The sequence below is a fragment of the Lepidochelys olivacea genome (assembly GCF_965140295.1).
Source record: "Lepidochelys olivacea isolate rLepOli2 genome assembly, chromosome: 2".
NCBI classification, from domain to species: Eukaryota; Metazoa; Chordata; order Testudines; family Cheloniidae; genus Lepidochelys; species Lepidochelys olivacea.
Window position 1 is genome coordinate 32,059,133 of NC_140412.1, and position 27,163 is coordinate 32,086,295.

Sequence of the window (27,163 nt, forward strand, 5' to 3'; positions counted from 1 at the left end):
CTGAGAGCTGCCTCCATGAATATAATCTTTTGCCTCAGCTCTCTGTCCTGGAGAGACCAAGGTCTAAGCTGCTGGCAGAGAGTGCACTTTTGAGGAACATGTCCTTTCCTGAGGCAATGAATGTACCGTGACTGCATGTCTGCAAGGGTGATAGCCTCATTGCAGATGAGGCACTTCTTGAAGCCGGGAGAACCAGACTTGCCCTGGTGGAGGGAGGGCGTGAAAGAGCTCACAACGAGAAGGGTAGAAAGAAAGTACACTAAGTATATTTTGTGTTTTATTTTTTGAAATATAAGGATAAAAATAGAAGATACTAGACTAACTACTACTAAAAACTTGGCTCTAGACTTCAAAGAAAGTATGATGCAATAGTTATTAATGTATCACTAATAGTGCCATCTCTAGCCAGGGACAGCTGAAAAGGTAAAGGAGGTGAGCCTGCACACGCTGATTAGCCTCAGGGCAGGGCATGAGGAGAGGCAGCGCATGTGCAGGCCTAACAGACAATGCTATTGAAGCTCTCCAATCAGCAGTGCAGGGACTCAAGCAGCACATCTATAGTGGAGCACCCATAGGGTCACTACTTGAAGAAGAACCATAGTTTGGTCACCTATAGATAGAACTACTTTAATGAGCTCTACACGGGGGCAAAACTTCCATTGACTTCATTGAAATCTGAATTTCACCCTTTCAGTCAATCTGGAAACTTTAGCTACTTCAGAAATTGATGGCTCATGTGGTAAATTGTGTATCCATGGAAGTACAAGATACCAGTTAGAGCTGAGTGAATATTTGCTTTTTAGGTTTGATGGCCAAAACAAAAAATCCACCCCTACCCCGCCTCCAAAACTATTTTCCTCCAGTTTTTCTTGCTGAAACAAACAAACAAAAAACTCATTCTGATGAAACAAAATGTTTTGAATGTTAGTTTGAAATAGCACTTCATTTAGAAAATTCAAAACTAAATGCTGAAATGGTTTGTTTTGACATTTCCAAAACTAACCATTTCGACATTTCTGAAATTTGTTTTCCAGGGGTTTTGTTGTTCTTTTTGGATGAATTCCCTGAATTCAAACCTGAATTTGGCAAACAGGTTTTGTGCCCCTGGAAAATATTTTTTGACATATTTACTATTTGCCCTCCCAAAAAAGGGTGCTCAGCTCTTATACCAGTTCTCCTGTCTGTAGTGACTGCCTGTTTGTTTCTGGTTCATATATAATGTATTGATTTCTACCTACATAGCACTTGACAGCATAGAGCTCTACTACTTGAGTTAAACAAAAATCAGTGTTAGATGCTAGCGACAGAGGTGGGAGGGTATTAAAATAACTTCTTAGATTTATTTGCTTTTTTAAAAAATCCCCTTTTTTGCATTCCTCTTAGGCTTTGTCCATCTTTCACTTACATTCTGAGAGAAAAATTTTTATTTTTGTGTGAGCTAATGATAATCCTAGTGAGGAAAATCACACAAATATGTATGCTAATGGGATCATAGGTGCTGACTCCATGGGTGTTCAGGGGCTGAAGCACCCTCAAACAAAAAATAGGGGGTGCTCAGCACCTAAAGGACTGGCCAGGGCTGCTGCCCCACCGCCCATCAACTGTTGAGTGGGGCCACCCATTCTTCTCTGCCTCCTCTTCGTCTCAAGGCAGGACGGGGCAAGAAAGGAGCGAGCAGAGGGTGAGAGGTGCTCCAGAGATGGGGAGGAGCTGGTGTGGGGCACCCACCAGCAAAACCAAAAGTTATCACCTATGAATGTGATCCTAACAGAGAAGACTAAAAGAAAGTCACCATAACCTTCAGAGAATATTAATTAGGAAAGTGTTCATTCATATATAAGGCTTTGTTTGTTTTAATAATAAATAACACTTCATACTTATATTGTTTTATGCAGTGTAGTTCTAAGATATTGGTCTCATGATATTAGAGAGAAGAGGTGGGTGAGGCAATATCTTTTGTTGGACCAACTTCTGGTGGTGAGAGAGACAAGCATCCAAGTCACACAGAGCTTTTCTTCAGGTCTAGGAAATGTACTCTGAGGGTCGCAGCTAAATGAAAGATGGAACAGATTATTTAGCATAAATAGTTAGCACAAAATCCAAAGGACCGTTCAAGGTAGAGTGGCCCTTTTAACACCACTGCAGTGTAAGACAAAAAGGGGGTTTAGCGGGTTACAAATTAGTAGGTGGTGGTAGTGGTTGAAGTTGTGGTGGAAATCTATGAGGAAGTTTAAGATGTCTGTCTAGGGGATGAAAATATCATTGATGTATCTCAGGTAGTAGGCATCCTTCAATCTCGAGAGACCATGGGTATCTGCCCCTGAGAGGTAAAGAATTTATTCAGTTGGTTTTATGGCAGCCATGGCTGTGGCTGAAGAGACACACTTGAGAGAGACGATGTCTGCCATATCTGTCACATTTAAAGGTGATGTTTTGACCCTTTGCACTCTGCCTTCTGAGAGCTTTTTTCTCCTCTGTGAAGCTGGACTGCTTCCTCTCATAACTCCAGAGACCTTTGTTAAGCTCTTGTTTCCAAAGGCTGCGGTCTTGAGTGTGACCTTCCCAGTTGTTCACATCCATGTGCATTTCTTTGAGGTCTTGCTTGCACACATCCTTGAAACACAATTTTGGGCATTCTTTTGATCTTTTTCCAGAGGCCAATTCGCAGTAGAGGATGTCCTTTGGGGTGTGCCCATCATTGATTCAGCACACATGCCAAGCCAGCAGAGGCATCTCTGTTTGAGGAGTGCTTGCATGCTGGGTATGCTGGCCCACTTGAGCATCTCAGTATTGGTGACTCTGTCCCTCCATGAGATGCCAAAGATTCGATGAAGGTAACACATATGAAAGCTGTTGAGCCTCTTTTCCTGATAAGTATAAGGTCCATGTCTTGCTCCCATACAAAAGTGTGATAGTAACACATGCACGATACACACAGATCTTTGTGTGTTCTGTCACTTTGTTGCTTTGCCAGACCCTCTTGCTCAGTCTAGATATTGTTATGGTGGCTTTTCCAATGCGGATGTTGAGTTCTGTTTCAAGATTGACTGTGATAGTTGACCCCAGGTATGTGAACTCGTTCACCACTTCAAGTTCCTCAACTCCTTGGCACACTGTTAGACTTATTTAGGTTTATCATAAGCCCGAAGTCTTGGCAGGCTTTGGGAAAACTGTGCATGAGGTTTTGGAGATGAGCTTCTGTGTGTGTTGTCACTGCTGCATCATCAGCAAAGAGGAGGTGTTGCATAAGGGCCTCCTGAGTCTTGGTTTTATATCTGAGTCTTGCAAGATTGAACAGTTTTCTATCAGACCTTGTGTACAAGTAGATTCCCTCAGCTGAGGAACCAAAAGCTTGTTTCAGTAGCAAGGGGAAGAAGATCTCAAACAGAATTAGGGCAAATACACGGCCTTGTTTAACACCTCTATGAATCCGGAAAACCTCGAGACTGAGTTGTTGTATTGAACTGTCCCATATATGTTTTCATAGAAGGATCAAATCATGCTGAAGAGCTTGGGGGGAAGTCCAATCTTTTCTAGACACAAATAGTCCACTTCTACTGATGAGGTCAAAAGCCTTTGTGAGATCGATGAAGGCTATGTAAAGGGGCTTTTTGGTTCTCTTCATTTCTCTTTTAGTTGTCTCAGTGAAATCATGTCAATGATAGACCTTTTTTTTTTGTTGCCTCCATTTTTTTTGTAGTTGTTTGCTAAAAAATTCCAAACATTTTTTGAACCAAACTGAATATTTTCCCTAATTTTTGTTTGCTGGCCAAACCAGAAAACCAGTTATTCACTGAGCTATACTAGTGAGTTTTTCTGGGATCTCTGTAGAATTTTTACTAGTCCCAGGCATATGAATACAACACTCAGATGTCCCTAAAAATACCATTGCTTATTATATTTAACTAAGGGCTTTAGAAGTTGATATACCCCAAAATATTGCTTGGTGCTGAAGTGTGGTGAAGCAGTCTACAGTCCTGAGGTCCTCTAACTACCTTTTAAAAGGTAGGTGAAAAGTCCTTCAGAGTAGCAGCTGCTTTTTAATAATAAGTTACCTGTTTTTATCAATGGCTCAGCTACTTCACTGTTTAGTTCCTTCTGAAGCCTCAGGTGAATATCTCCTGTTACTGATGATTTTTTTTGTAATTTAGTTTCTTGAGCTGTTCCATCAGTGGAATTTGTGATACCGCTAACTCTGACAGTAGCTCATCTTCATTGCCTGAACAGTGTAACCCCCAGGTAGATATTTCCTCGTCATTGTCTGTGGAGACAAATGATGTAAACTAAAAATCATAAAGCTCCTCTGCAGTTTCTTTAAACTCTGATTGCTCCCTGTGTTCCACAGTGGTCTAATGAAGATTGATCTATGAGAGGAAAACCACTCCCAGTAGGCTATCAGCATTGTTTTGTGAGGTCATTATGGGATTCTTCCCATTCCTTACAAGCACACTTAGTGCTCAGAGAATTTGCCACTCAACTTACTGTTAATCTGAAGTGGACTGAAAGAAAAACTGATCACAGGAGCACTCTGCCTCTGACACCGAGTAACATGGACTGAAAAATGAAACTTCTTGTTTAAAGGACAAGAGAAAAAAGTACATGATTCTTCACTTCCTGATTCTCCACTCAGCCTCATGCAGGCCTGTCCAGATGACACCAGAGTGGCAATAGTGATCACAATGGAGCTCTCAGACACCAAAACTCTATTTACTGGAGCGTATGTCCAACTGGCATGAGAGACTGGTCAAACAGGAGCAGAATTGGCATGCAGACAGTATATTTAGACCTAACCTCTCTTTCTTTTTAATATGTATTCACACACTTATTCTGTTTCCACTCTGTTGCTGGCTTCACACTTCCTTTGTTCCCTTTTACACTTTTTCTACCTAAATCACTTCCCTCATCCCTCACCAGTAACCTTATCACACCAGTAGAATTACTCTAGAATTCACAACTTTCCATGTCCCAAGATAAAAGCTTGTTTCATTGGTAGGATAATAGGGGAAGAGGAGACATGGGTTGCATTCCTGGTTTGGCTACTGATCCCATGTGTGACCTTGAGCAAAGCAATTCGCTTTATGTACTTCAGTTTCCCCTCCCATTCTTTGCATCACCTATTTAAACCTCTTTGACCGGAGGGAGTGTCTCTTACTATGTGTTTGTACAGGGCCTAGCACAATGACACCCTGATCTTGGTTGCAAGCTCTAGGTAACACTGCATTATAAATAGTAAATAACAACAATAAAGTAAATCCTCGAATAGCAAAAAATAGCAATTCTGAAAAAAAAAAGAAGCTACAAAACACAAACACAGCATTGTTTTTACTTCCCAAATGGAATTCTTTTCAAACCAAACTATTTTAATATGGACTCACTCTGTCACACAGTCTTAGAGCCTTAGATAATAAAATGCATTAAAGAAATTTTAAAAAATTCAGCAGCTGGGATCAATTTTAGAAATATTTTGTGAGGCAGGTTCCCATCCCCAAATCAGCTATTCCTGTTTTCTGCAAGAAATTTAATATGCTTCTCTAAGCTTCAACTATTTTACTCAGAATCACTTTTATCACATGAATTAAAGCTACACTTTGCATAGATATGAATTGTCATTCCACAAGAAATTATTCTGGACAAAATGCTTTGCATTTTCCAAATGCGGAGATTGAGAAGCTTTTAAGTGTAAGCTGCAAGGCAGAAAATGACCTTATGAATCTCTCTATTCAGAACTCCATGACATCCTGAAGGAGTTCAACAGCATGCAGATGAGAGCTGTAAAAAAGAGACAGTTGATTACAAAGCTTTTAAAGGTTACCATGAAAAACAAATATATAGTCCATTTATTTTTAAAAGTACATGGGCACTTTCAATGCTGCAGAATGCCTTTCTCTTGTTGTGCTTCATATAGCACTGCTATTCTAGGCAAAACATGTCAGGCTATAGAGTAAAATGCTGAATAAATAAGTTTTGACACTCACTTCAAAATGTGTGGGGAAAATTTATGAAAATCATAGTTGTAGTTATTATTTCACAGTTCAAACCATTTTATTGCCATAATGTAAGTAATTTCTGTCTTTTCCAGAAAAAGATTATGCTTTATTGCAGTTCCACTGTATGTGTGATTATAAGTATGTGATTTGTCTTACAGAACACATTCCAAGGCCAAAAGGGACCACTGTGATCATCTAGTCTGACCTCATATGTAACAGAAGCCATAGGACTTCCCCAGAATAATTCCTACAGCATATATTTTAGAAAAAAAATCCAATCTTGATTTAAAAATTGTCATTGATGGAGAATCCACCATGACCTTTGGTAAGTTGTCCCAATGTTAATTGTCCTCTCAGTTAAAAATGTACACCTTATTTCCATTCTGAATTTATCTAGTTTCAACTTCCAGCCATTGGATCATTTTATACCTTTCTCTGCTACACTAAAGGGCCCATTATTAAATATGTGTTCCTAATATAGGTACTTATAGACTGTAATCAAGTCATCCTTAACCTCTTTGTCAAGTTAAATAGATTGAGCTCTTTGAGTCCATCACAATAAGGCATGTTCTAATGCTTTAATCACTCTCGTGGCTCTTCTCTAAATCTTCTCCAGTTTATCAACATTCTTCTTGAATTGTTGACACCAGAGCTGGACATACTCTTCCAGCAGCAGTTGCACAAGAACCAAAGACAAAAGCAAAATAACCTCTCTTCTCCTATTCAAAATTTACCTGTTTATTCATACAAGGATTGCATTATCCATTTTGGCCACAATATCACACTGAGAGTTCATGTCCACCTGATTCTGACACATACACCCCAATCTTTTACAAAGTTATTACTTCCATGGATTGTGTCCCCCATCCTGTGAGTATGGCCTACATTCTTTGTTCCTAGATGTATTTATTTTCAATATGGCTAAATGTAATGTATTGTTTGCTTGCATTCAACTTGCCAAGTGATACAGATCACTCTATCAGTGGGCTGTTCTCTTCATTATTAACTGCTCCCCCATTTTTTGGATCTTCTTGTACCCAATAGAGATAACTTTTGCATTTATTTTATTTAGCAGCAACAGAAGGAAACTACAGTTCTGTATCCCTCTGAGACATTGTCTTCAGCAGTCACCATAAGGCTTGAGACCTATGAACTTTGGCACAGATAAAAGACACAATGCTCCTAAGTTTTGGGGAACTGGGAATAGAGTTTAAGAGAAGTTTGTACATAATGACAGCAGGCAACCACAGAAATATTAACTACCACCAGCTTTTGGATATTTTAGTATAGAAACATCTGCAGATGTCAGAACACAAGAGTAAGATGGTAACTAATTGATGTATATGATAATAAATTGTGTTCATTAAAATACTAATCTACAGGAGAAGAGCAGCCCTACATTAGTAGGGTGAGGAAATACAAATAAGGAAGAGGGGAGAAACTCCTACTTAATAGGCATTAGGCATAATGGTGTCGGTGTAACCTATTATAAAAGTTGTATCCCAGCCTCTGGACTTGAGGAGGGAAAAATATAGCTCAGGGGTGCGGGGCAGGGTGCGTGTGTATGCCAGAATGATGGCTACTGGCATAGGTGATGAGGAAGATAATGGCTAACATTTCAGGCTGTTTTTCAAGGATAGTGTGAGTAATTGGATGTTCAGATGAACATTCTCTACTATCTCTATCTACTTTGCTGGGTTGCAATGTTTGTGACTTTGCTAAACCTATTAATAACACTATTGCAAATACAGAAGGGTTCGCAAAGTGTGAGTGTGGTAACTGTGCACATTGGGTTCCCAACTGAAGAGTAATTTTAATAATACTGGGCCTGCTCTTGGAACAAGAACTTGTCAGACCTCAGAGTAATAACTGGGAATTCTTCCGTGAACAATATAATTGATACACAATCCATAGATCAGGTAACATTCTGACAACTTTACCAGTGATGGTTTTATGTTTTTTTCCAAGTCATTGATAAAAATGTCAAATAGCACAGGTCCAAGCAAACCAATTCCTGTATGAACCCGCTAGAAACATACTCACTCACTGAGTATGCATCCAATTAAGTGAGCTGTAGCTTATGAAAGCTTATGCTCAGATAAATTTGTTAGTCTCTAAGGTGCCACAAGTACTCCTTTTCGTTTCACTCAATGACGATCCCCCATATACAATTATATTGAGACCCATAAATTAGCTAGCTTTTAATCCATTCAGTGTGTTCCATGTTGATTATACACTATTCTAGTTTATCAAAATGTTGTGCTGTACCAAGACAAATGCCTCATAAAAGAAGTCTAAATATGTTATATCAGCACTATTACCTTCATCAGCCAAACTAATCATCTCATAAAAAATATATTAGGTTAGTCTGACATGATCTATTTTCCCTTTTCCCCTCTAACCCAGATAATTTTTTAAACCAATATTGTCATCTTCCTCATTTGTAGGATTGTAACTTTGGAGGCATGTAGTAAAGTGTTGTGAGCTCAGAGCTCACAAAAACTACACCGGACTGTGGCTGGGCTGCTCATGAAAATATTTCCTATGAGTTTTTGTTCTCATTAAAACCAGTTGCCTCACTTCTGTTCATGGTCCTTGTGTTCACTTTTCAGAAATTTCATTCAAGCAATTATCAAACTGGCAGGAATGTTCCGCAACACAGCTAATTGTAAGTGATTAGTACAATATATTCATAGAACGTGAATTTTCAGTATGTAATCATGACTATTTACAGAAATTCTGGTTTTAAATTGACAACATCAACTGGAGTATCAGCTTCTAATCAAAAAATTTTATAGCTGCTTTTGTTAGTAACTCCTAAAATCACCAGAGCAGAAAGACTGTAAATAGTAAATAGTAGATCAGTAAATATATTTTTCTCCATTTTTCCTGTGTAGTTGCATATTTGAAGTCACCTTTTTTCCTGTAGTCAGTTTCACTTTTTTGTTGATGATGAACTACATCCATCTCATGCATTGCTCTAGCAAAACCATCCACATAGACTTCCCTAGGTTCTGACAACTGAAATAAGGTGAAATTTCCTTTTAAAATTTCACAATGTATTGTCGTGTGTTTTTCATATCACCACAAGAGGCACAGATACTAACTTTGATTTGTGATGATGTTTCCTATGTAAGGAATTTTGGTCCGAAGAAAAATTTACTCTCCCCCGCCCACCCAAAAAAAAAAAAAAAAGTACTATGTTTACCTCATCTCCTGAGTTAGTTTGTCCATAGTTCAGGAAAGCACTTGCACATGTGTTTAAGATTAATCATGAATTAGGATGATTTCTTGCATCAGGGCACCACTAAGTGAAATAGTCAGCATATATTAAGTTACTCTCTTCTTGCTCACCTCATCATCAAAGAATGATGCTTTCAGATCCACAGTTGTAATTAGTTGTATTTGTGGTTACAAGTAGCCTAACTTGCAGTCAAAGAAATGAAAAATCATTAGAAACAGAGAAGTATATTTTCACAATGTTGCAGATGTGCTATTCCCATTTTAAGAGTATCAGTATTATTTATGAATAATGTTGGTTAATGATTTTATATTTTCCAGTGAGAGAAAAAAGGATTATAGTGACATGAATTGGTCAGTGCTTTTGTGTACTATTGTCCTCAGTTGTTTGTCATATATCCTATATTACTAACATCTGACTTTATTTTTATTTTGTAGCACACTATGCTTTCGTAGCAGCAGAATCAGTTACAACTCACCTGTCACGGTGTAGTTCAGAGCCATGATATGTAGCAGAAAGACAACTGTCAGTTTCCTAAGAGATAAGGATCTGTTTGTTACCAAACATTTAATTTGTAAAATCATGAAGAGAAACTGCATCATTTCAAATACATTCTACATTTTAAAAACTAACCAGATACAAATTTACACTAGCAGCGGTGTTAGTCTGTATTCGCAAAAAGAAAAGGAGTACTAGTGGCACCTTAGACACTAACCAATTTATTTGAGCATAAGCTTTCATGAGCTACAGCTCACTTCATCGGATGCATTCAGTGGAAAATACAGTGAGGAGATTTATATACACATAGAACATGAAAAAATGGGTGTTATCATACACATTGTAAGGAGAGTGATCACTTAAGACTGGGAGTGGATGTGTCATTACACAAAGTATAACTATTTCCCCACGTTTATTCCCCCCCCCCCGCCACACTGCTCCTCAGACGTTCCTGTTAACTGCTGGCAATGGCCCACTTTGATTATCACTACAAAAGGTTTTCTACCCCCCACCCCCCTGCTGGTAATAGCTCATCTTAAGTGATCACTCTCCTTACAATGTGTATGGTAACACCCATTCTTTCATGTTCTGTGTGTATATAAATCTCCTCACTGTATTTTCCACTGAATGCATCCAATGAAGTGAGCTGTAGCTCACGAAAGCTTATGCTCAAATAAATTGGTTAGTCTCTAAGGTGCCACTAGTACTCCTTTTCTTTTTAAGTTTACTCTCCCTCTCTCATGCATCTCTATTGAGGAGATCTGGAAGATCTGAAGCTTGTCAGAGAGAACAATGAGTTATACCGTCTAATCAGGCACAGGATTAGCAGGGCTCTATGGGAACCCAGTCCAACTGCTAAATGGAGAATAATTACAATAACAGTATACACTTTTCTAGTGCCTTTTCTCCAGGGACCTCAAGGTCCTTTACAACCATTAGTTAAACATCACAATATGAGTTTGAGGTAAAGTAGATAAGTCCTACCGTACACCTTTTACAGATGGATATACACTAATTGTATGGGCCCCATTACTGTAATATTTGAGCCCATCACAATCTTATTTGATTTAGCCTCACAATACTCTGTGAGGTAGGAGAGTGCTATTATCCACATGGCGATGTGAGTCAGAGAGAGATAAAGAGCTAGATTCACAAAGAAACCTGGGCATGGTGACCCTGTATGTTTCCACATCTAACTTCTAAGTGACTAGAAAATCACTGGGATTCACCAAGTCTGAATTTGGCACTTTGGGTCCAATACAACGTATGGAGAGAGATAGGAACTTCAGAATAGGATTCACAAAAGCCAGCATGCTAAGCAGCTCCTCACTTTAGCTACCCAGTGGGGAGATGCTAAACCAAGGGATGTGCACTCAGCCCCACCCTCTCACAGAAACAGGCAACAAAGACCATTCCACAGGGCAGGTCTGTCCTAAGGATTAATGGGGCCCTATGCAGTATTATTAAACTGGTGCCCCTATGCCTGATGGCAGCCTGGGCTCACGTGTGTATTTTAGATTAGGGTGGTCTTTTGAAAGATTTATTTTAAAAAGTATGTCTGAAGATCCAAGCATTTAAGGCTAAAGATGAATACTCAGTTTGTGCATCTAAAAATGTATGCAAGGATTTTTTAGAGATGTGATTTTATAATCTTCAGCAACACACTAATGAAATATTTTTAAAGCAAATTTTAAACTAAGGTTCTGTAGACTAACATGTTCTGAGTAAATATGATAGTAATGCACTGCTGTTTTTGTCAGTAAATTCAGAAACTGATAGTATATACCTGGGGATTGGCAAATGCCTGTTAAATGGCTTCATTGGCTCTTTAACAGTTTCAGTGTTGTTCTAATAGGTCTGGCAGGCTGGAAGCCTTTTTCACTTTTAAGTACTAGATCCCCTCTGGAGGAAGACTTGCCAGGCTGCAGTAGCTAGCTGTGGTGGGAGCCTGCAGGAAGGGTCAGAACAGGGATAGGAAGAGGTGGAAGGGTGGACACTAAGACCCAGGGTTGCCTCAAATTTTCAGGTGCCCGATGCAGCCACATACCTTGTGTATGTCTAAGAAGGGGCCTGCCACAGAGAGGCACCTCCCTCTGTTTGGGATTCTCAGTATCAAACCCTTTCTTGGCATTAGGTGCCTACATCATTCTGGCAAGAAGCTAGGTGCGAGTAGAAGGAAGAGCACCTCCCATATATCTTTTATCCCAATAGTTAGGGTGCTTACCTGGAATATGGGAGACCTGCCCCCCCCAATTCAATTCCCTCCTCCCACATGAGGGGGAGACAAGATGTGAACGTAGACCTGCCACCTCTCAAGTGAGTGCTCTACCCACAGGGATATGAGATATTCCGATGGCGAATTTAAACAGTTCAAGAATTCAGTCTTCCTGCCCCAGTGGTCTCCACCACCTATGGAAGTGCTCTAACCATCAGGCTACAGAGTCTCATGCTTGCATTATCTCTCTCTCTGATCTAAAGTTTTGTGCATTATTTATCCACTGTGAAACAGCTTCAACAGGAGAAGGGGCTGCAGTGTGCATGCTGAGAGGCAGAAACATAGGTGCCTAGGGAAGTGTTGCTGCAAAAATGTAGGCACCAAGCATCTTTAGGCACCTACAGAATGTGGGAGCAGCTTACTGGGGGCTTTGGGAATCCCATTGAGACCTGATTCTAGGAGTTAGTTGCCTAAAGTTTTTAAGTCACCAAATTAACTTACCCTAGGTTACACAGGAAGTCTGGGGTAGAACAGAGAACTGAATTCAGGTCTTTCACCATGCAGGCTACTATCATAACCACTGGACCATTCCTCCTCCCTAGGATTAAATGAATAAACAGAGATAGAGAGGTTGTACAAAGTCAATGGCAGAGCTAGATAGAAACCAGGAGTACCAGTGCCTTGGTATAAACAGTAGGCCATACTACCTCCTTGGGTAGACCTAAGGTTAGTGTACAGGGTGATGGGATAATTTTATCTATACACAGAGAAAAATAAGCCTAAAAGTCACACATCCAACCTGGAGAGCCTGATGTGCAGGCCCTAGGTTTCATAAACTGACTAGATTCCCCATCTTCCTAGCTGGAAGAGTCACAATTAATGCTTGAATGAACATGGGGAAAGCTGAAATGGAAAGCAATGGAGTGGAGAGCAAAAAAGAGAGACTTTAAATGCTTAAGATTCTATCTTTGGGGATATGATTTCCACAGAATATCAGTTCACAACAAAACCATGAAACAAATCAGAAGAGACAATTTACATTTAAACTAATGCAACCTGAATGTTAGGGATATGGAACAGGTTAATTTCCTTTTTATTTCCATCTGCCAGAATATCTGTGTAAAATTGAATAGTGCCGTCCATCACCATATTATCTGAGCATATTCCACATACAATCAACAGCAATAGTGAAGTCTCCAGTGGGCTTCAAGGAGTCTCTGTCACTTTCCCTTTTGGGGGATAAGAACTCTGCTTGGGGTAGGGATATTCTTTTTGATATTTTAGTGTTTACCTCTTTTGTTCATGATGCTTTGTCAGTGAGAGTAAGAGAACATGAGATTATATGGGTGGAAGGGAAGGAAGGAATAATAATCCCTACCTCTATCCTTCATCTAAATGAAAGTGTTGGTTTGAAGCAACAACTGCTTTCTTATTTTGAGCTAATCTCAGATCATCCTAAATTTGTATTGGAAGTAATGAGTAACAGTCCTTCTTTCTGATTGATTGAGTCATCAATACCTCTCTATTTATTTTTATCATGCTTTTCCAAACACTAACAGCAAACAGATTTTCTCAATCAGAATTTAGAGTAAGAAAAATTATCAAAGCAAGAAAGAACATAAGTAAAAACTCCATGGGGATGTTCCAAAGTGCACTGAAGCCAAGAGAAAGACTCCCATTGACTTCAGTGGGCTTTAGATCAGTAACTATAAGAACACACACTGTATGCAAGTCTCCTGTGGAACAGTAAGTAATAAATTGAACATGAAATCAATACCTGTCTCTCTGTCAAGATTAGCCTAAAGAACTTTAAAAGGTAAAGTATGCAGAAAACGAAGATATAAGAATTGCATGGCTAAATATACCATACTTTGTGGGATAGCTTGTGTCTGCTTTTGACTTGTGTATTTGACAATCCTAATTAGTGCACTGTATGCTAGAATATTTCCCATAAACTTTTCAGAGTTCTTTATTAGGTTAACAACCTTAAAAATACATCAAAGTAGATATTACAATCCAAAATGGACACAGATGGACAAAGTTCCTATTTAAGGAAATTGTTTGGCAGGTCTTAAAACATATATACTTTAGCTTACCTGAGACGTTTTAGGAAATCAATTTCAGTTCTCTAGGTTTTACTCAAATTACTATAGAATCCTATCTGTTTTATCCCTATTACATTTGATAGAACTTTTCCATAAGTGATATGTAGGTAACATATCACTTGGTAGCTCCCAATATACATTTTAACCTTTAGTCCTCTGTGGTACATTGTTCCTGTATACTATAGACCTCTTTTTTACACTTGAAACAGGTGAACAATTCTCTGAGGTGTCTCAAAGATTGCTATGTTTAGAAATAGAGGACCTTGAAGGGCTCCTGATGTGTCTGTTGCTGAGAATATAAATTCTATATCTTCATAATTGGAATGAGGTTTCAGTACAGATATTTTTCCACACAGTTATACATTGTTTTCCCATAAGGGAGGCATAATGCCATGTGTTATTTTTATGGCTAATGCCATCACCTTCTAGGGTCAAAGGCCAGAGTGGTATATCACTTAATATACAAAAAAGTATGTGAACAAGTAATCTACATGAGTTTATGCATGATATTTTAAGTTCTAAATTATTAAATAGGATATGCTACATAGATGTGTATAAAGCAAGTCTTTAAATCTGTTTATAAAATTTAAGATAATTTATGTTTTTTACAGCTTTTCTCACTGAGAGCCAAATCATGGTACTTACTTCTTTACTACAGTAAAGGACTTCAAATAGAAAAAAAAGGTGAGGAAGACAGGAAAAACAAAAGTGGAAATTTAAAAAAGCACTAAACACAAGGCACATTTCCCTAGAATCCAAACTCAAGTGTTTTAATGACTGCTGCTGGAAAATCCTCCCTTTAAATGACAACTATGCACCCACAAAAATAAAGCAAGGAATACTTCAAGAGATGAGCTCACTTTCAAAAAATAAACTATTAAGAACGAGCTCCTGACTGCAAGTGAATAGCTGGAGATAGGCAGGGATAATGTAGGCATACCAGAAAGGAAAAAGAGAAGGAGTACTAGTGGCACCTTATAAACTAACCAATTTATTTGAGCATAAGCTTTTGTGAGCTACAGCTCATTTCATCGGAAAGTATCTGTTAGGACTGCAAGTGAAAAGAGATTAAAAAACAAATCACATAATGAGTGTTGATTGGCTACATCCCTGCACCCTTCACCATGCCCCAGACTGAGAGGTCTCACAAAGTTCAGAACATTCTCAGCACTTCCTTTTTCTTGTAAAATCCACAGGTTTATCATCTTTAACTCCTGATAGATTTTTTTGTAATAGTAATTGAAAAAGATTCTGTGTATGAGCTAGCAAAGGAAAACTGTAACCAGAAAACAAGATCACCTACTCTTGGTAAAAAGTCCCCAAGTTCAGCGTAGTTCACACTGAACATAGAGTAAAATGCCACTATCCATCCCTCTGGTGCCTTTCCTGAGATGGCAAATTACAAGGGAAGTGCTCTACTTAGTCACAGTCGGCATCCAACATGATAGCACCCACCAACCGAAAGCAAAGCTGGATAGACAAAATACACAATAAAATATACCCAGCGCATAACCAAAAGTCTCAATAACATTCTAACAGATCTGTGCCTGATGGCATCATTGGCTATACATCTATGGCATGTGAGACCTCAGACCAAGAAGCCTGATTCTGCTCTCACCTGGGTATGAAAGAGGTTTAAGTGAAGAATCAGGCCCAATGGCTTTCAATTTAAAAAGCAAACATACAATAACCAAAAACAGCACTGAAACAGAACAGCTAAACTAAAGACCTGATCCAAAGCCCATGAAAGGCTTCCACTGACTTCAGTAGGCTTTTGACAAGGCCCTAAATCCCAGTTTACAACATGTGATTAATTATGAGTTGGTTGAGTTCAGGATCCTGACGCAGGGAAGAAAGGTAAGCAGCAGGATACGGACCCTGGACTTCAGGAAAGCAGACTTCGACTCCCTCAGGGAACGGATGGCCAGAATCCCCTGGCAGACTAACTTGAAGGGGAAAGGAGTCCAGGAGAGCTGGCTGTATTTCAAGGAATCCCTGTTGAGGTTACAGGGACAAACCATCCCGATGAGTCGAAAGAATAGTAAATATGGCAGGCGACCAGCTTGGCTTAATGGTGAAATCCTAGCGGATCTTAAACATAAAAAAGAAGTTCACAAGAAGTGGAAGGTTGGACATATGACCAGGGAAGAGTATAAAAATATTGCTCGGGCATGTAGGAATGATATCAGGAGGGCCAAATCGCACCTGGAGCTGCAGCTAGCAAGAGATGTCAAGAGTAACAAGAAGGGTTTCTTCAGGTATGTTGGCAACAAGAAGAAAGCCAAGGAAAGTGTGGGCCCCTTACTGAATGAGGGAGGCAACCTAGTGACAGAGGATGTGGAAAAAGCTAATGTACTCAATGCTTTTTTTGCCTCTGTTTTCACTAACAAGGTCAGCTCCCAGACTGCTGCGCTGGGCATCACAAAATGGGGAAGAGATGGCCAGCCCTCGGTGGAGATAGAGGTGGTTAGGGACTATTTAGAAAAGCTGGACATGCACAAGTCCATGGGGCTGGACGAGTTGCATCCGAGAGTGCTGAAGGAATTGGCGGCTGTGATTGCAGAGCCATTGGCCATTATCTTTGAAAACTCGTGGCGAACCGGGGAAGTCCCTGATGACTGGAAAAAGGCTAATGTAGTGCCAATCTTTAAAAAAGGGAAGAAGGAGGATCCTGGGACCTACAGGCCAGTCAGCCTCACCTCAGTCCCTGGAAAAATCATGGAGCAGGTCCTCAAAGAATCAATCCTGATGCACTTGCATGAGAGGAAAGTGATCAGGAAAAGCCAGCATGGATTCACCAAGGGAAGGTCATGCCTGACTAATCTAATCGCCTTTTATGATGAGATTACTGGTTCTGTGGATGAAGGGAAAGCAGTGGATGTATTGTTTCTTGACTTTAGCAAAGCTTTGACACGGTCTCCCACAGTATTCTTGTCAGCAAGTTAAGGAAGTATGGGCTGGATGAATGCACTATAAGGTGGGTAGAAAGCTGGCTAGATTGTCGGGCTCAACGGGTAGTGATCAATGGCTCCATGTCTAGTTGGCAGCCGGTATCAAGTGGAGTCCCCAAGGGTCAGTCCTGGGGCCGGTTTTGTTCAATATCTTCATAAATGATCTGGAGGATGGTGTGGATTGCATTCTCAGCAAATTTGGGGATGATACTAAACTGGGAGGAGTGGTAGATACGCTGGAGGGGAGGGATAGGATACAGAAGGACCTAGACAAATTGGAGGATTGGGCCAAAAGAAATCTGATGAGGTTCAATAAGGATAAGTGCAGGGTCCTGCACTTAGGACGAAAGAATCCAATGCACCGCTACAGACTAGGGACCGAATGGCTAGGCAGCAGTTCTGCAGAAAAGGACCTAGGGGTGACAGTGGACGAGAAGCTGGATATGAGTCAGCAGTGTGCCCTTGTTGCCAAGAAGGCCAATGGCATTTTGGGATGTATAAGTAGGGGCATAGCGAGCAAATCGAGGGACGTGATCGTTCCCCTCTATTCGACATTGGTGAGGCCTCATCTGGAGTACCGTGTCCAGTTTTGGGCCCCACACTACAAGAAGGATGTGGATAAATTGGAGACAGTCCAGCGAAGGGCAACAAAAATGATTAGGGGTCTAGAACATATGAGTTATGAGGAGAAGCTGAGGGAGCTGGGATTGTTTAGCCTGCAGAAGAGAAGAATGAGGGGGGATTTGATAGCTGCTTTCAACTACCTGAAAGGGGGTTCCAAAGAGGATGGCTCTAGACTGTTCTCAATGGTAGCAGATGACAGAACGAGGAGTAATGGTCTCAAGTTGCAGTGGGGGAGGTTTAGATTGGATATTAGGAAAAACTTTTTCACTAAGAGGGTGGTGAAACACTGGAATGCGTTACCTAGGGAGGTGGTAGAATCTCCTTCCTTAGAGGTTTTTAAGGTCAGGCTTGACAAAGCCCTGGCTGGGATGATTTAACTGGGAATTGGTCCTGCTTCGAGCAGGGGGTTGGACTAGATGACCTTCTGGGGTCCCTTCCAACCCTGATATTCTATGATTCTATGATTCTATGATCACTTTGGAGCTAAAAGAGATACCCGTATTTGAAAACTGAGGCCAGTTTTAATAATAGGAGTTTTAGCATTTAGAGAGGAATGACTAGTGGACACTGATTCATCTACTGATCTTAACACTACAACTGCTTTAAGGATAATCCTGTGAGACCTATCTCTATCTGACAAGGATCAGGCAAATTACACCTGTATCACGTGGTGTAAAAAATATCTGACAACAAAGGGCAAATTGAGCCACCCAAAACCCTCAGTTTGGAAGAGAAACCCACTGGCAAATGAAACCATTGACCATTACGACCTACAGTAGAACTTCAGAGTTACTAACATCTTGGGAATGGAAGTTGTTCGTAACTCTGAACAAGATGTCATGGTTGTTCTTTCAAAAGTTTACAACTGAACATTGACTTAATACAGCTTCGAAACTTTACTATGCAGAAGAAAAATTCTACTTTTCCTTTATTTTTTAATAGTTTATGTTTAACACAGTACTCTACTCTATTTGTTTTGGTTTTTTTGTTTGTTTTTTGTCTCTGCTGCTGCCTGATTGCATACGTCTGGTTCCAAATGAGGTGTGTGATAGGCTGGTCAGTTCGTAATTCTCCTGCTTGTAACTCTGAGGTTCTACTATATGTAATAAGTAAGGCTATGAGTCAGTCATGAGTATTTTTAGTAAAAGTCATGGACAAGAAACAAAATTCATGGGCCCCTGACCTGTCTATGACTTATATTATAAATACCCCTGATTTATACCCTGGGGAGCCGCTGCTCCAGGGGGGTGGGGTCAGTGGCACCTGCTGTTGGGGGCCATCCCAGGATCACCGCCGGGGGCTGCCGAGCAGCAGCTGCTCCAGCCGCCCCCCAGGACCACTGCTGGAGGAGTGAGGGGGGCTACTGATTGGGGTGGGGGACCAGGGAACTGCTGCGGTGGGGGCAAGGCCAGCGGCACCAGATGCCCAGGGCAGCCTCAGGACCACTGCTGGGGGCCGCTGAGCAGCACCTACTCCAGCCACCACCCCCGTCCACCAGGACCACTGCTGAAGCAGTCCCTGGGGCCAGCTGCACCAGCTGCTGCTTGTGCTGTCCCTGGGGACGTTTAGGTCTGTCACAGTTCTCCAACAAAAAACTTCAAAAACAGACTCCAATGAGAAACTGTAGATTCGGAATTAATTTGTAAACTGGACATCATTAAATTAGGCTTGAATAAAGATTGGGAGTAGATGGGTCATTACACAAAGTAAAAACTATTTTCCCATGCTAATTATTTCCCCCTACTGTTACTCACACCTTCTTGTCAACTGTTTGAAATGGGCCATCCTGATTATCACTACAAAAGCTTTTTTTTCTCCCGCTCATAATAGCCCACCTTAATTGATTGGTCTCATTACAGTTGGTATGGCAACACCCATTTTTTCATGTTCTTTGTGTATATCTATCGTCCTACTGTATTTTTCACTGCATGGATCTGATGAAGTGGGTTTTAGCCCACGAAAGCTTATGCCCAATTAAATTTGTTAGTCTCTAAGTTGCCACAAGTACTCCTTGGGTTTTTTTGCTGATACAGACTAACACAGCTACCACTCTGAAGTAAGTAATTAGTAAGTAGATGGCACTTCATAGAAATAATATGCCAGCATGAAGGTTTTGAATTATAGCTTTTGAAAACTCTCTTTAAGATATAAAACAAAAAAAATCCCCTGAAGAAGAAAAAGTTCAAAAATAAAATATTCCTGTCATTGCATTTAGATAATGTTTTAAATACTTTTTTACTAAATTAACACATTGTAACCATAATGCTACATTTTAATATCAATAACATTCACATCAAACTCTGACAGCCAACACATGTTTTCTTCATGAGATGCTGCTCCTGTCAGAGCAGTCTTTTTTCTTTTGTGAACTACAAAGGAAATATAAATAACATGATACACTCTTGCCTAACAAAGGTGAAAATGAAAGATACTGAAAGTGTTCAAATGTTCTCGTGTGCTAATAATTTGTTTTGAGTCAAAAATAAACAAACACTTTCTATACCATTCACCTGATATATATTTATTACAAAGTTTTGCAGGAGCAATTTCCATTCTGATGTGTTCTTTCACAGATTGTGTTGTCAAAAAGTGAAGGAGAATGGAGAACTGAGGATCAAGAACAGATCATTTACAGATTGAGCAGGATAATCTATTCATAAAGTTAAAGAAACATACCATAACTTTCACAGCTATTATAAGGAGAGACGCTACACTAAGTAGTTTCCATAAGAAGATTCTATGAAATCACATCCACAAACTTTCATCCTTATAAATGCATACAGATTTAAATCAAAAGGAGACAGACAAAAGACTATTTGTATTGGCAAAAGACATGAGGTCTGAAAACACTGGTTAGTTCATACACCGGAAAAAAAAAAGAGTAGTAAATGTCTGAAAATTTATCTAGATCCACCTTAGATGGACAATAGTATACTGCAAACTTCAATCATTTAGCAATTATGCTAACTTTTACTCAAAAAAACAAAAAACAGAGACCCCTTTTCTAAGATATGTTGCTAAAAGCATGGTCAATATATACTACTGAGGATAGATGGGATGGAGAACAGCATTTTTGGAGAAACACACTCACTTTCAGATTCACACATCCATAAATCAAAATAAAGTTTAAGAAATACATTTGGCCTTAAGCATCTACTTGTGAATCATTCAAATATAAATTGTATGTAGCTGAGGCCTGACCTGGCATGACATGAGTAATTAACACATGGAGGGAGACCTCATTTCTTGAAGGATAATATTAGGAAGGTAAACAGATCATTAGTTTGAAAAAAGACAATGTCTGAGCCAGCTAAGATAAGAGGGAGAACATCCAGGTAACCATTTATTGACAAATGGACATGGTAAATTAGGAATGTAGAGATGAGGTAAAGGGTAGGTTGAGCATGGACAGTATATGGACAGAGCATATTGCACAGGGATTGGTACCTGCAAAGTAACCAAGCCAATCCAAAAATTTGTGATTTAATGCATAGTAAATGCAATGAGATGTGTAAATGTATATAATGGGAGAGGGTTTCTGTATAATTTTGGGTCTGTGGTATGCCTGCCCCCTACACTTGAGTCTGATCAACATAGTGTGGTGTTTCTGTGTGCCAAGTAAAGGAACCCGAGTGATGAAATCTGGAGTCAAACTGAGTTTTTGGATCCCAGAGAACTAGGTGAAATTTTCTCCCAGAACTAGACAAGATGTTCTGGATAAGCCAAGTGGAAGAAGTGTTGGTGGGAACCCCAACAATGTTAACATCCCAAGCACTGGTTTTGGAATGGATGGTAAAACAGGAGTTACCATAACAGGTCCTAATACATGTCCATGCTATTATATAGCATTATTGATATAAAGGTCATTGTGACTTAATATCAGATCCTTTCAAGAAAAGTATTTTTGCACACTGTGGTTATTTAAAAAATGATACTAGGATAGAGATAATTAGGTGCTGGTGGTATTTTTTTGTTGTTGTTGTTTGATCATTCATAGTAACACCAAGAAAGAACAGAAATGCCATGCTCTGTAGGTGCTAGTACCAAACAAGCTATTTAAAGGCCTTTCACATGTGAAATATACAGACATAATTCTGGATTCTCCATAAAATACATGCATTAAAAGTTATTGTGCTCTCCATAAATCCCACCATCTCAGGGACATTTTTCCATCACAAGCCCTAATTTGGTATGAGGTTTTATAAGTCCAGTCTTTTAAAGTGTGTGCAGCTGATATGCTGCTTGCAAGTGATCACCCGAGATGTATTTTGTTTGTTTACATGTTACCAAAGCCAGAATGTATTATAGCACATTTATTCACTTGGACAGTATTACAATGCTATAATTCTCCAGGTTTATATTTTTGGTTCTGTGTCAAAACTGGAGGGTCAGGGTATATCTACACTGCAATTAAAAACTCATGGCTGGCCCATGCCAGCTAACACAGGCTAGGGATACGGGACTGTTTACTTGTACTATAGACATTTGGGCTTGGGCTGCAGCCTATGCTCTGGGACCATCCCACCTCACAGAGTCCTAGAGCCCATATTCCAGCCTGAGCCTCTACACTGCAATTAAACAGCCCCTCAGCCCTAGGCAGAGTCAGCTGGCAGAGGCCAGCCCTGAGTTTTAACTGCAGTGTGGACATACCCATAAAGCCTGATTTTTTCTCACATCACTTTTACAGTGCTGTAATTCTACTAGTTTCAGTGGAGTTACTCCTGATTAATACTGATATAAATGAGAGGAGAGACACTTCTTTAGAATTTAAGGTGAATTGAGCTCTCTGTATGGGGAGCGGAAGAAGCAATGGAAACTGCCGGCTGCTTGGTAGCGCCAAGCTACTTTTTCTTTCTCAGAGAGGGAGTCAGTTATGCTGCACCTCTTGTAGGAATTCAAAGTTCTGCTCCCCCATTCTGGTATCAAGAGACATAGCGGTGTGCCCTCTTCTGGTCAGTTCTGCACTCAGTGTGCCTGAATGGGATCAGCATGAGCTGGACCAGGCTGTCAGCAGAAAATTGGGCAGTATGGTTTACTGGCCCACTTTGAATCTTGCCCATGTGGTACTTGTCTTCCTTTTGTTCTAGCATTGATCCTAACTGAAAACATGTTGGCTCAGGGAAAGGGTCTAATTTTAAGACAAAGGCCACAGATTTCAGAAGCTTCCAAGGTAGGACATCAGCTTACAGGCATTGAAAACATGAGTAACTACAAGTGGCGACCTCTCCTAAGAAAGGTTTCCTAACTTCCAGGCAATGTTGCTGGCAACTGATTGAACTGAAGCTTTTAACTCTGAGTCACTGGAAAAATGTAGAAGCATTTCTGATTTGGAAGAGGGGGGGAAAGGAAAACACCACAGAACATGACACATTTCTGATGCCCTGATAAAGGAGAACAAGATGTCAACAAAATATAATAGACATTTAAAAACCCCCTAAAGTCCTTGCTGTTTCCTTGAAGATGAACGGATTTTGAAAAACTTGACATTTCTTCCTGTATTTTTACTAAAAATTCAAATGTTTGAGAATCTTGACTCAAAGTTTTTATTTCTATTTTTCACTGATCACTGACACTTGTCTTAGCAACTGCCACATTTTATTTTTCAGAAGGGTTTTGCTGTTTCAAATGGCTCCAGTGAAAATACAAGCAAGAGAGGAAATCCTTGCCCTGTTGAAGTCCATGAGAGTCAGCAATGACTTCAGTGGGGCCATGGTTTCACTCAATGTACCACTTGCAAAGTCTCACATTAAAAATTATTCAAGCGAGACATTCATTTAAAATACTTAGAATTATTGTGAATATCGTGTATGATCTAGGAATAAGTGCATACATTTCATTTTAGACATAGCTGGAAAGCGTATTTCTGAATTACATAAGCGAGTAAATAGATTTGATAAAATTAAGGAACCAGAAGCTATGAATGTCAAAGGCTCCTATCTGGAAAGAGCTGATATGAGGTCATAGTTTCTTAACAGACAATTAATAAGATTTTTTTAACATGCTGATAATGTTCTTCTATTACATAATTTTATTTTAGGAGTTATGTGTTACATACACAAATAATAACGGTGGGTTTCTTTTTCTTTCTGACTTTTTACAAAGCTATCTATTTTTAAATGATTTTAACAGATTCAATCATTTTCACAGTACATGGCTAGTAGAAAACAAGGGCAGGCCACAGAGTTGCAGACACAGATCTGAATTTGACTGATTAAGAGCAAAACATATTTTATTGTCTTTATCAATTCTAAACCCTGAAAAATGGAGAAAGACCCGTATTTGCTTTGTGGCTGCCAATGCCCCCATAAAAACATGCTTAGAGACCAGTGAAATATCACTGAATTTTTGAATACTTCTCATATTAAAAGTAGGAGGTTGTTCAGATTTTTCTGAATCATTTCTTTATCCTTGTATATTCTTAAATAGATAATAACAGAACTTTGTCTCCAAGGATTTTGTCTTAAAATTAAGGGCCAGATGTTTCTGTTCTGAAATTGAACCTGCTGAAAGGGAAAACTCCACTGTAAGTCCTACACTCTACCTCCCCACAAGGTCTCTGCTCCTGCTTTGTAATAGGAGGGATTTGTGGAGACAAGGTAGGGCAGGGCATTGCATTATGTGGATCACTAAGATCCATGAGAGAAGTGGAGGGCTGCCATATGGTTGAGTAAATTCCTGTCCGAGAAGGTCATGCTGGCTGCATGCCAGATGTCAAAACAATTGGTAGGAGGTATGGTCCGGCAGATTTTCTGACAGAAGAAGAAAAATCATTTAGTTAGTCTGTATGGACCCTTCAGGGGGAGGGAAAGTGGTACTGTTCAAAATGTTTTGTCAAAATTAGATTTAGAAGAAGAACAGAGAGGAAATTGATGAAAGTTGTTTTCTGATTAACTCTAAGTGGAACCAAAAACTTGGGCTTAACTGGTGTGTGGTTGGAGGGCTGACTACTTAGGCTGATACAAGAGCTTTTTCAGCTCCTCTGTTCTGTCAGGAATACAGCATTAAGAACATTGCCCCACCAACCACTCGTTGAAGCCAGGGAAAGATTGAAATTAAACTTATCTAAATTAGTAAAAATGGAGCGGTGATGCTGAGTCCTAATGTTAAGATACATATAAATGTGCAATTGTTTATAAGTTATAAGGATTTAATAACTAATAAAGACAGTTTAAAGTGGTCACAGCTAGAAATAACAAGATGGTGGTTGTGGAATAATCCGGCCTATTGAAAACAGGCAGGTTAAGGAGTGATAAAGGTCACTCCAAAACCTGAAGGGAGGGGTCACTCGAGCGTGGTGCAGGTTTTCAGTCAGGTTCAGCTTTGATTGACAGAGGAGTTCAGCAGCTGTGATTGGTTCATAAGAACAGACTAATCAAGGAAGGCTTAAAGATGATTGGTGGATGGGTATGCTAATGAAAAGGATTGAGGAAATAACCAATCAGAATAGGTCAAAACTGTATATAAGGCAGAGAACTGACTGGCTTGAGTCAGTCAAGATAAGAACAGGTGGAGAAATAGGAGATGAAGAAAAAAGATTAGAAGAGAGCTGAAATAACTGAAGAAGGTAGGAACTGTGGCAGCAGCAACAGCTAAGAAGTGACATGACAGAATAGAAAGACCATTTGACAGAGCAGAGGGAAAAGAAGATGGCAGAGAAGTGAACATCATGGTCACAGTATGAGGAACCAATAGGAAGTATGTGTATGGATGCCTGGGATAATAAAGTTGGATGTTTTTGTGTGTGTGTGTGTGTGTGTGTGTGTTATTACTAACTGTACAGTTTTAATGTTTAAGAATTTGCTGTCAGCATCCTACATGGGACTGATCACTGTATGTAGAATGGATTCAGAGTAGCAGCCGTGTTCATCTGTATCTGCAAAAAGAAAAGGAGTACTTGTGGCACCTTATAGACTAAGAAATTTATCTGAGCATAAGCTTTTGTGAGCTACAGCTCACTTCACTTCGCATGCATCCTATGAAGTGAGCTGTAGCTCACGAAAGCTTATGATCAAATAAATTTCTTGGTCTCTAAGGTGCCACAAGTACTCCTTTCTTTTTTTGTATGTAGAATGTAACCATTTAAAAGCTATTTCCAACTGTATAGTATTGCAGTATTGGGTATTTTGATATGCATACCTGTTCAAATGGAATTTATATTTGTTTCTTTATATGCTTTTAAGGTTTATTGTATCAGAGAATATTGGTATATTGAATAAAGATTATTTTGTTTTTCAAAGAATTACTGTCTGAGTGTCAATCTTTCAATTACAAAAGTGTATACATGTCCTCCCAAAAGACAACAGAGTTAGTCTATCCTGGGGAAGTTTTCCAAGGGTTAGAGTGAAACACTTAATTAAATTCTGGCAATTCCTCTGGTGTGGCCTACCTTTCACCTACCAAAACAGACAAATTGACAAGTCACTGCTGATATAGACAGGCTTTTGTGAGGGTGTCTTGAGTCTGATTTTGGGGGTCACAAGACCAGTGGTATCAGTCATATCACTCTAAATTTAAATCCCCTACTGATGTTAATGGAACATCCATTATGCATTGTGGGGAGTATATATACCTGCATTTATATAACAGCCCTCAATTGTAATAAAACATGGAATTCAGCCCTATCATTCAAATGAGTTTGAAAACAGATTTAGGTAAAGTGGTCAGTTGTTGCCAGGGAGTTAATGGGTCAAGCTGTGGGATGGACTGCTGATTCCAACTATCTATCAGTACATCCACCCATCCACTTTACAACTGATTACTGCCTAAGAAGGAGCATCACAAATTCTCAAAACAAAAATCTTAGGATTTAAAATATCATATTCAGTTTGTTATCCAACAGAGATTTAGATATCATTTAAGTGCTTAGTATTCCTCTGTGTACTAAAGTGTATCATCTTTATCCTTTCAAGGCAGGTTCTATTCAACTGTTATTATTTTTCAGTATTTGTACATAGCTTACTACTAAAGTTGGAATCAGTAACATCAATAAATAAATATTATTCTTTTCATCTATTTCCCATGGATATGAGAAGACTCACTTATTTTAAATAATAGGATTATTTATAAAATTAACAACTTTACTCAAAAATAAAGTTATTCAAAAATGTTGGTGGAGGCAACTATGACAGGTTCTCCCCCAGGGTGCCAGCTGAAACTGGGGTACCACTGAGCCCCCCAACCAATGAGCCTGGGCTTCCTCTCACGCTGTGCTGCTGTGACAAGCTGCAGACCTGATCCCGGTCCTACACTTCCACCAGGATCCACACAGGTAGGGTCACACCCAACTGCAGTTACATGCAGGCTCTCTGACCAGCCACTGCATGAACCAACAATAGAAAGGCTACAACCAAGATAACGTCCAGCTCCCCAGGCATGCACCCCCTCTGGAGTACCCAAAATTATACTGTCCTTCACTGCACAGGAAACTTTACAGTGTAAGCTCATAGAGTTCACCTCTCCCTCAATGTGGAGAGGAAATACACCAAACCTGTGCTAAATTAAATTGAGATTTTTTTCCTCAGAAACCTCACTTAAAGGCACAC

The 27,163-nt window shown here is 39.6% G+C and overlaps 1 long non-coding RNA gene across 2 annotated transcripts in view; it reads right to left on the reverse strand.

Annotated features, from left to right (window-relative positions):
- Positions 1-5,435: 5,435 nt before the first annotated feature.
- The window catches only part of LOC311517132, a 61,037-nt gene continuing 39,309 nt past the window's right edge, over positions 5,436-27,163 (reverse strand). For both annotated transcript variants that reach the window (XR_014710606.1, XR_014710607.1), the window contains exons 2-5: positions 12,443-12,539; positions 9,707-9,762; positions 9,342-9,413; positions 5,436-5,769 (exon numbers count right to left, since the gene is read on the reverse strand). This is a non-coding gene — a long non-coding RNA (uncharacterized lncRNA). The remainder of the gene's footprint in view (positions 5,770-9,341; positions 9,414-9,706; positions 9,763-12,442; positions 12,540-27,163) is intronic.